An 8,090-nucleotide genomic window follows, 5' to 3' on the forward strand; every position below is an offset into this window, starting at 1 on the left:
AAAAGATCTGATAGACTGGCTGATGTGGAGATAAACATGTGGACACACACACACACACACACACACACACACACACACACACACACACACACACACACACACACACAAAGACGCACACAGGCCTTCATTCATTTTACATGAGCTGGCAGTGGTCTGAGGGAGGGGGCTGTAAGACAAACATGCACTTGTTTTCGTACACTGGGTGACACACTTAAGCTCAACACGCCCTCCTCGATTCACACGTAGTAACACACACGCATACATGAAATGCATTGATTGACACGTAAGCTATTTATTACTCTCTTTTTCTGAAAAAGGTCTTATGAGTCACTAGATTCAGAGTACAACACATAATACACGTAATTAGTTTAAAGGATAATGCTGTGAGTAATGTCTTGGGAAATTATTCAGACACACTGACATTTCCAACCGCTATAATAGGAAGCAGTGACGAAATCGCGTGCAAAACTACTTTATTCTAAAGCTCTGACAGCAGCTCTTCCAATTTACTGCAAGGTGAACAATAAAGAGGGAGACAGGAGGGGGGAAAAAAATGAAAGAAAAGAGACTGACAAAACTTTAAGCTGGACCTGAAATGGAAATGTTTCGTGCTTGGCCAAAGACCATTACTGTTGCAAAGTGCTCCTTCCAACGTCAGTAAACTCATCTTTCTCATTCTAGACTCATCTTTGTCCTGGCTTTTATTCCTCTCAGTGAAAGAAGCCCATAATACTGGAAGATGTAGGTGCTGTGCAGGAACTCGCAAAAACAAAACTAATAAATGAATCAACAACATGGTTTTCCATGCGTCTTATTATTACTACGTGATTTAATAAAAAAGTACATTAAGGTGACTTATGACTTCTACATTTAGCTCATCTCGTGGCTCTGAAGAGTAAACTAAACCTCTGGTGTTGCTATGAAAACACAGGCCGGTTTGATCTGCAGGCAGAGGTGAACAGATACACATCGTTCCTGTTCACTACATGAAATGTCAACAGTATCACCGCTGACGGTACACAGACGGGTCTGGCAACGCTCAACCTACAGCGATGACATTTACAGAGCTGTGCCGGTCTGAGAAATCAACTTTTGTGAACACATTTAAAGGCCTGTCAGATCCAGAGGTTTCACGTCCTGGTAGGTGACGGAGAGTGCAGCAGCGCTAACTTCTTTAATGAGAACTGCGATAAAATGTGTTCTCTGGAAACGTCGTTTCAACGACAAAACTACCGCGCGGAATTTCTTTATATTGCCACTTAAGCAATAGAGGTAAAACAAGCGTTTGAAAATTAGGAAATAAACAATGACACTTAGTAAAAACTAGAATTTACAATTATTGCTACGTGATTGCGTAGCCGGTCGAGTGTCAGTTTATGTTCATGCCTGTCCAGGTTCATTTGACGTGTGTCGTGAAGACGTTGAAGGAATTTGGCCGATAAAGACGATTCTGATACGACACAAAAATGTAGACGTGACAGCAGACAGTGCTTCAAACATGGGTGTTGCTGCAAAGAAGCTACGAGCGTCAAACACCTTGAACCATACAGCTCAGAAATGTGATGAACAATGGCCAGACAGGGTGTTGTTGTTTTTTACAAAACGTTTTTGATGTCACAGTGAAGGTGACCTTTGACCTTTTGGATATAAACTGTTATTACTTCATCCTTTTATTCTATTTGACATGCGTGTATAATTTTGTCATAATGAGCCTATGAATTCACGAGTAACGGCCACAGGCGTGTTTTGTGAGGTCACAGTAATCGTGACCTTCGACCTTTGACAATTCAAACCAAATCAGTTCATATGAGTCCAGGTGAACGTTTGCGCGAGAAACTTTCGAGACATTTGCTAGCATGGAGGTGTAATAAATGAGCCGTGGTTGCAGCGCTCGAACTTAATCTTCAGAAGTTTTTTGTTGATAGAATTGTAAAAAAACAACAACAAAAAAACGTTTCAATAAGCAGCAAGCACAAAAATAAAACGGACCTCTGATCCTAAGATGAATGCTAAAATAAATCTAAAAATAGCTGCCAAAATGAACACCATAACGCCTGAGCCTCATTATTGGATTTGAGTTTGATCTGTAAATCCCATAATCTCTGAGAAATCAGATTAACCCTGACATGGGAAACAATACAGAACTTTCATGGGGCTGAATTCAGCCCGAAGTACACACGCATCTCTTAAAGTCCATTACAGACACCAGGCTTACTCTCGGCTGTTCCCTCTTGCCTACTTGCACAACCCCGCGTACCAGTGGCAGTTTTCTGATCATACTCCACCTGAATGTGCAGAGTATCTCTCGTCACCTCGAGACTACATACTTCTATCTGGACGCTATCAGGGGACAGACACAGATAAACACACGCGATTGTTGGTCTCTCCTGGAATAGACCTGCCAGGGGGCGGGGGGGGAGGGATTAAATTGCGGTGTTGCCTCTCGGCGAGGACTCGGGAGGGATCAGAGGGATCAGAGGGAGAACGGGAACAAGAGAGGTGCAGTGACTGGTTTGAGAGGAGACGGAGGAAAAACCGAGAGAATTGGAAATGACCGTGAGCAGAAGTGGGTTGACGAGAACGGGCGAAGGAGGCAAAGTGCTAAACTGTAGGAGGAGAACAAAGTGGCGCAAGGGGACGGAGGTGGAATCGGGTAAACAAAGACGCCGGATATTGAGCCGGCCCCTCGGGCAAACAGACTCCACCCAGAAGATGCTCCTCATTTCCCTCCCCAGCTCTCGGTCTCTACGCTGCTGGCCTGCCGCGCTGACAATTACCTCCTCAACACGCCGGCCAGCGGCGCCGTCTGCGTCTAAGCACTCGTGGTTTGCCAGCCGCCGTACAGCCAACGCTGCTCGCTGGAGGGGTGGTGGTGGGGTTACGTATTATAGAGCGTGCACACAAACACAGACACAGATGCAAACACCCTGCCAAGGAGCATAATAACAATGTGCCAGCCCCCCCATTCGATTCCCATTATCGGAACAATTCTGTGATGAACAACATCACCAGTTTTCTCCTCTAGTTTCTCCTCTCCCGGCACTTCCCTTCTCATTTTTCTTCCGTCCGTCATAGTTTCAAAATATTATGAAACGAAAATGGGATTCATGTCGTTTGAATCAAAGCCTCACGACACCCTGGATCTTGAGAATAATAACATGTCGCCCGCAGTATACGCACACCTTCCTCTGTCTCCCACTGGGATGGAGGGTGTCTAAGTGGACCAGGTTGTCACATGCGTGGCTGCGTGTTGCCTGTAACAAACTGTTTGTTCATAAATCCTCCTGTGGTTTGGTCTTCCTTGGACTCACACTGACCAATTATTACATTTCTGTCTCCATCCACCCTCCGTCCCTTTTTTTTTTTTTTGTACGCCTCCCACCAGTGTGGATTGCCCATTTTTCTTCCTCTCACTTATTCGCACCATGTCGGTGGGTCATTAATGATGTGATTGTGTGTTATTCTCCCGAGAAGGGGAGGAGAAAGAAGGGGGGAAAAAAACTGGCAGAAGCTCTGCCTCATTAACGCTGGTGGTGGCTCGTGGATATTAGCATGTGCGCACACACGCACGCACGCACGCACACACACACACACACACACACACACACACACACAGGCATGTGTACAGACACCATCACCTCATTTTGGGTTTATAGTTATTGCACATATTTCTCCTAGAGGTCTATGCACAGGGGGAAACACACACCTGTGCTGCGTCCTTCCTTCACCCAGAGTTGGTGACTACTTTCTGTTTACGACACAGAAGGAAAAAGGGAATGGGGCAGAGGGGAAGAGACCGAAAGACGAAGGACAGATTGCAGGGTGGGAGAATTTGCCGAGATACCAGCGAGCAGCAATTTACACCTTTCTCATGTGATAACCATCAAATCGGATGAACAGTGGAGGAGACGAGAGTGAAGGGGGGCCGAGGATTGACAACAGGCAGTGAGAGCGCGCTAATTAGTGTTGGAGGAACTGAGTTTCACCATGCATTCCCTTTTTGAGTTTGGATTTACTGCCGAATAGTGTAATCGCATTATCAGACTTTTTCTTCTTTCAATATAAAATGTAGCTCACTGTCATGTTTACTGATGCAGCATCGGTTTCATCCAGCAGTCAGCAGGATTGCAAAATTCAGGACACACTATCATTACTTCACCAGTGAAAGGACCTCTGAGTGTTGACCGGTTCCATGCCAGGATAGCTGGAGAAGAAATCTAACTTTGCTGCCATGTAATCCTGGCACTTTATTAAAAAAATAATAATTATTAAAAACACTAATATTTTGATGTCCATGAGTGAAAAACATTTTTCATGTTAGAAAGTTTTAGAGTACTCCGAAACTAATGATGTACCGTATGTAGTGTGACCAAGAAAGCTTTGGGCGCTGTTCCAAAAAGAATTTTCCTGCTACAGCTTTTGCAATAAGAAATCATCTCAAACACAAAGTCCAAACACAGCAATAATTTACTTTATACAAGCTTACAACGATCTCCACATTTTGCTTCCTCTTTGCTCATCGTTTCTTCCCCAAGATTTCTGTAGTTGCAGCCTGGATATTCACCCACACGTATGTGTGAATGCATGTTGAACTAATGTACTGCATACTGTGACAATAACGGTGCATCTTACATGTTGTTTGCACGGACTTTGTTGTTCTGTAACAGTCTGACTCGGTGGATGTAGAACGTTGGTTTAAACTTATCTGATATCTGTGTGTTACTATTTTAAAAAAATCCCCATGGCAACGGGAAACGACAACCTTTCAGCAGCAGCTGACAGGCTGAAAATGTCAAGTTTTGATCAAGATTTAAATCCATGCAATAAGGCAGGCCGGCTTGGTTCATTTTGTCCTCAGTAGGGATTTATCCGTTTTAATGCCAGGGCTCGCCTTCCCATCAAATGTTCCACCACAACACTACTTTGCAATTGCACAGTTACATTATGGGTTTAACGTCGCCCAAGATGATTGTGAGTGGTTTAAAGGAATACAAACAAACAACAGCATCTTCTTCCCCAGAATGACATACGAGTACAGCCAGACCGTAGCTCTGGTTAAGAGAGAATAGGTCTGTACAGACACAATCATTTAGATTTTTGATTCAAATGTATATTGTTTATTGATTAACCCACAGGACATCTATATTCAATTTATCACAACATAAAAGAAAGAAACCCATTGGATGTTTGGCCATTTTTCTTGATTAACAACTCACTGACTCATAAAATTGCTGTTATCAATCTACTAGTAATCAAATAAACAACGACATAAGTTGGTTTGAATGCACTTAATGTCACTTAGTGGACCCTCAAGCTTGTATTAAGGTGTATGCACTATTTGCTGCATTTGAGATGAATCCATGTCTTTGGCAGGCGAAAAGATAATTCATTTCCATGTTTTTTTTTTCTATTGCACCAAATCGAAACAGGAGTCATCTCGTTGAGGAGCGGAGAGCGAAAAGAACAGCATCAAGAGATGTGTTAACTAGTTTCAGGTCCCGCCATGTTCTCACAACTTTTTGTGATGGTGCCAGCTCTTTGTCTTCCTGTCACATTTTATGCTTTATCTTTTTCTAAACCTACAACTGCGCAGAATTCCGTCTGCACTCCAGTGAACCCGGAGCTAATCTTTGCTTGCCGGTATAAATATGGATGATGTGTGTGGCAGCTAAGTCTGTGTGCTATTTTGAAGTTATTTTTTTGAGCGTAGCTGTTGATTTTTCTCTCCTGTAACTATTCCCAGGTGAAATATTTTCGGTCTCGTGAATCCACTCCTCACCGACGCTATTTCTGACTTGTCACGTTTAAACATTCATGATACAACTGAAAGGCTGTTTGAGTGCGTGAGTGGCCACTGTGTCGTGTGGCTAGCTATAATGTTATTGGTGCCATCATGTTTGCATCTGGCAAAACATCTGGAAAAGTGGGTGTTGATTAGTTGGACAAACCTGCCGCACAGACACAAACGACAAAACGCTCCGGTCCAGCTGGTGCACAGTGATCAGAATGAATGCAGAATCATGCCCTCCCCCCCAACATCTAATTTCCTCATTCATTTTCTTTATTTCTTAATTTCATGGATTTCTTTTGATCTTTTTTTTTTTTTTTTTTTGCTGCCAAGGAAACATAATTAATGCCTCTATATCCTGTACAGAAGACTAGAGTATAGGAGATTAATTAGACTGTAAATAGTAATAAAATAAGAATTTGAGTGTAATCAGGCAATCCAGTATCACACCAAAATATGTAACATGGCCTACAGCTCGCGAGACGATACCGTGTCAGTGTGACGATTGGCCTCGGCGTGAAATAAAGTAGGCGGAGGTCATGTGACAAACATCATGTAACTGAGGTCATTTAATTAAGTACACAAGTGCCAAAAAAGGGACTTTCAAGCAGGAGACCACGGTTCGAGTCAGCGAGAAAGTGATGTGGATTACAGTCAAATTAAATCTCTTCCTTTCCCTAAACAAGTAGTTTTTGAGTCTAGCCATAACACACGTGACTTCTCGGTGGGTGAAACAAAACCGTGACACTGACGCAGTATGCTGTAGTGGGCTGGTGGGTAAATTACACTCTTTGGCTTAATACCAGGTTGAATCTGGGCTGGTTACAGCAGAGTTGCCACAACAAAATTTGTGTGGAAAAAAAAGAAGTTTTTAGCTGATAGTCGGGGATTTCGATCTTTGACTTTTACAGCAGCTTAAAGCTTAAAATTGCCGGCCAGCTTGAGGATTTTTGTGCCCATCTTTCATCAAGACAAACAACTATTGCAAGCACTGCAAATATGTCAACTATGGATTATATTTAGATAAACTGAATATCACTGAATATCTGAAATGTGATCATAACTATTACCAATGTCCGGTTACGACATTGTCCGGTTAAGACTGTGGGCGCTTTTCCTTCCCATAATGACCTGATTTCCTTTCCAGAAATACACAGTGATTTCCTTCTCAGATCAGAACCTAAAATACTTTACTAATAAAACATACCTCTCTAGAATTAAAGCAGCATTTCCTTTCCTGACAAAAAGACATAATAAAAAGAAAACGACAGTAAGAGTAACAAGGTGTGAGCAGAACCACAATGCCAGGAGCGGGATTGAGTGATTAGTCTTCCAAAAGTCTCAAATTGGGAAAAAGAGACACAAAAAGAGGAAGAGACCCTTCAAAGGGAACGCTTTTAATTAGACACACTGTCATCCTCAAGGTTAGTACAGCCAGGAGAGGTTCAGAAGATGCTACTTTTGGGTTTTCATTTGTTGTTTTCATCTGCACAAAAAAACAATGCAGAGAAAACAATCAAACAGTAAAGGCCCAAGACTCAGAGCTCACGCTCTTGTCACTCCTTTTTAACATGCATCCTATGTAGAAGAGACACGATCATGAGGAAGTAGCATGCTGTAGATATTATCGGCATCATGTCTCATTAATGCAGGACTATGCGGCAGGCTCAGCACATGCTGGAAGGATATCAGAACAAAGGACAGCAGGGAAATTGTGTCACGTATGTACTGAATGTCCCGTTCCTGTCACTTCTTAGTTACATCTCTCTCAAAGCCAGAAGTATCTAGAGACTTTGTAGAATTAATACTCATTTGTAACTACTTCAGCGGGCTTCCTTTCTTTTTCGCACTCTCCTCCTCACTGGCAAGTTGATTTTTTATTTTTTTTCAACTTTGTTTTTTCTTTTATATTCCTCTACAACACTGCAGATGTTGAGCATTTAACACTGAGTGTAATTAACAGACACGACAGCTGCCAACTGCAGCATGAAAACGCTGTCAGGAATTGGCCCTGTAATTTAAAACTACGGCCCTCGATGCAGTCCTCAAAACAGGAAGCCCTGCTGATTTTCCTCCTGTCATTTTATCAAAAACGGTTATTTACACCTGCAAGTCGGCGTGAATGAAATTTACAATGGAAGAATTAAAGTGCTTCTTGATTGGACTCTTGATTGTACTGTCTCATACTTGTAGTATCGATGAGCTTTTTTTCTGCTTCCCTCTCGGAGGTTTTCTTTTTGTTATTTTTTTGAATTTATTCGCAGACTAAATTTTCGTATTTTGATGGTACAGGAAAAATATT

General features: G+C 42.4%; 2 protein-coding genes across 4 annotated transcripts in view; one reads left to right on the top strand and one right to left on the bottom strand.

The window, feature by feature from the left end:
- sh2d3ca (SH2 domain containing 3Ca) overlaps positions 1–8,090 on the top strand; it is a 190,157-nt gene that overhangs the window by 53,400 nt on the left and 128,667 nt on the right. The window lies entirely within an intron of this gene.
- Positions 1–8,090, bottom strand: part of strbp (spermatid perinuclear RNA binding protein) — an 83,739-nt gene that overhangs the window by 37,597 nt on the left and 38,052 nt on the right. The window lies entirely within an intron of this gene.

Source organism: Brachyistius frenatus, unplaced genomic scaffold (genome assembly GCF_029030835.1).
Source record: "Brachyistius frenatus isolate BFR_SWC_R1_liver_20210118 unplaced genomic scaffold, ASM2903083v1 Contig_3, whole genome shotgun sequence".
In the NCBI taxonomy this organism is placed as follows: Eukaryota; Metazoa; Chordata; class Actinopteri; family Embiotocidae; genus Brachyistius; species Brachyistius frenatus.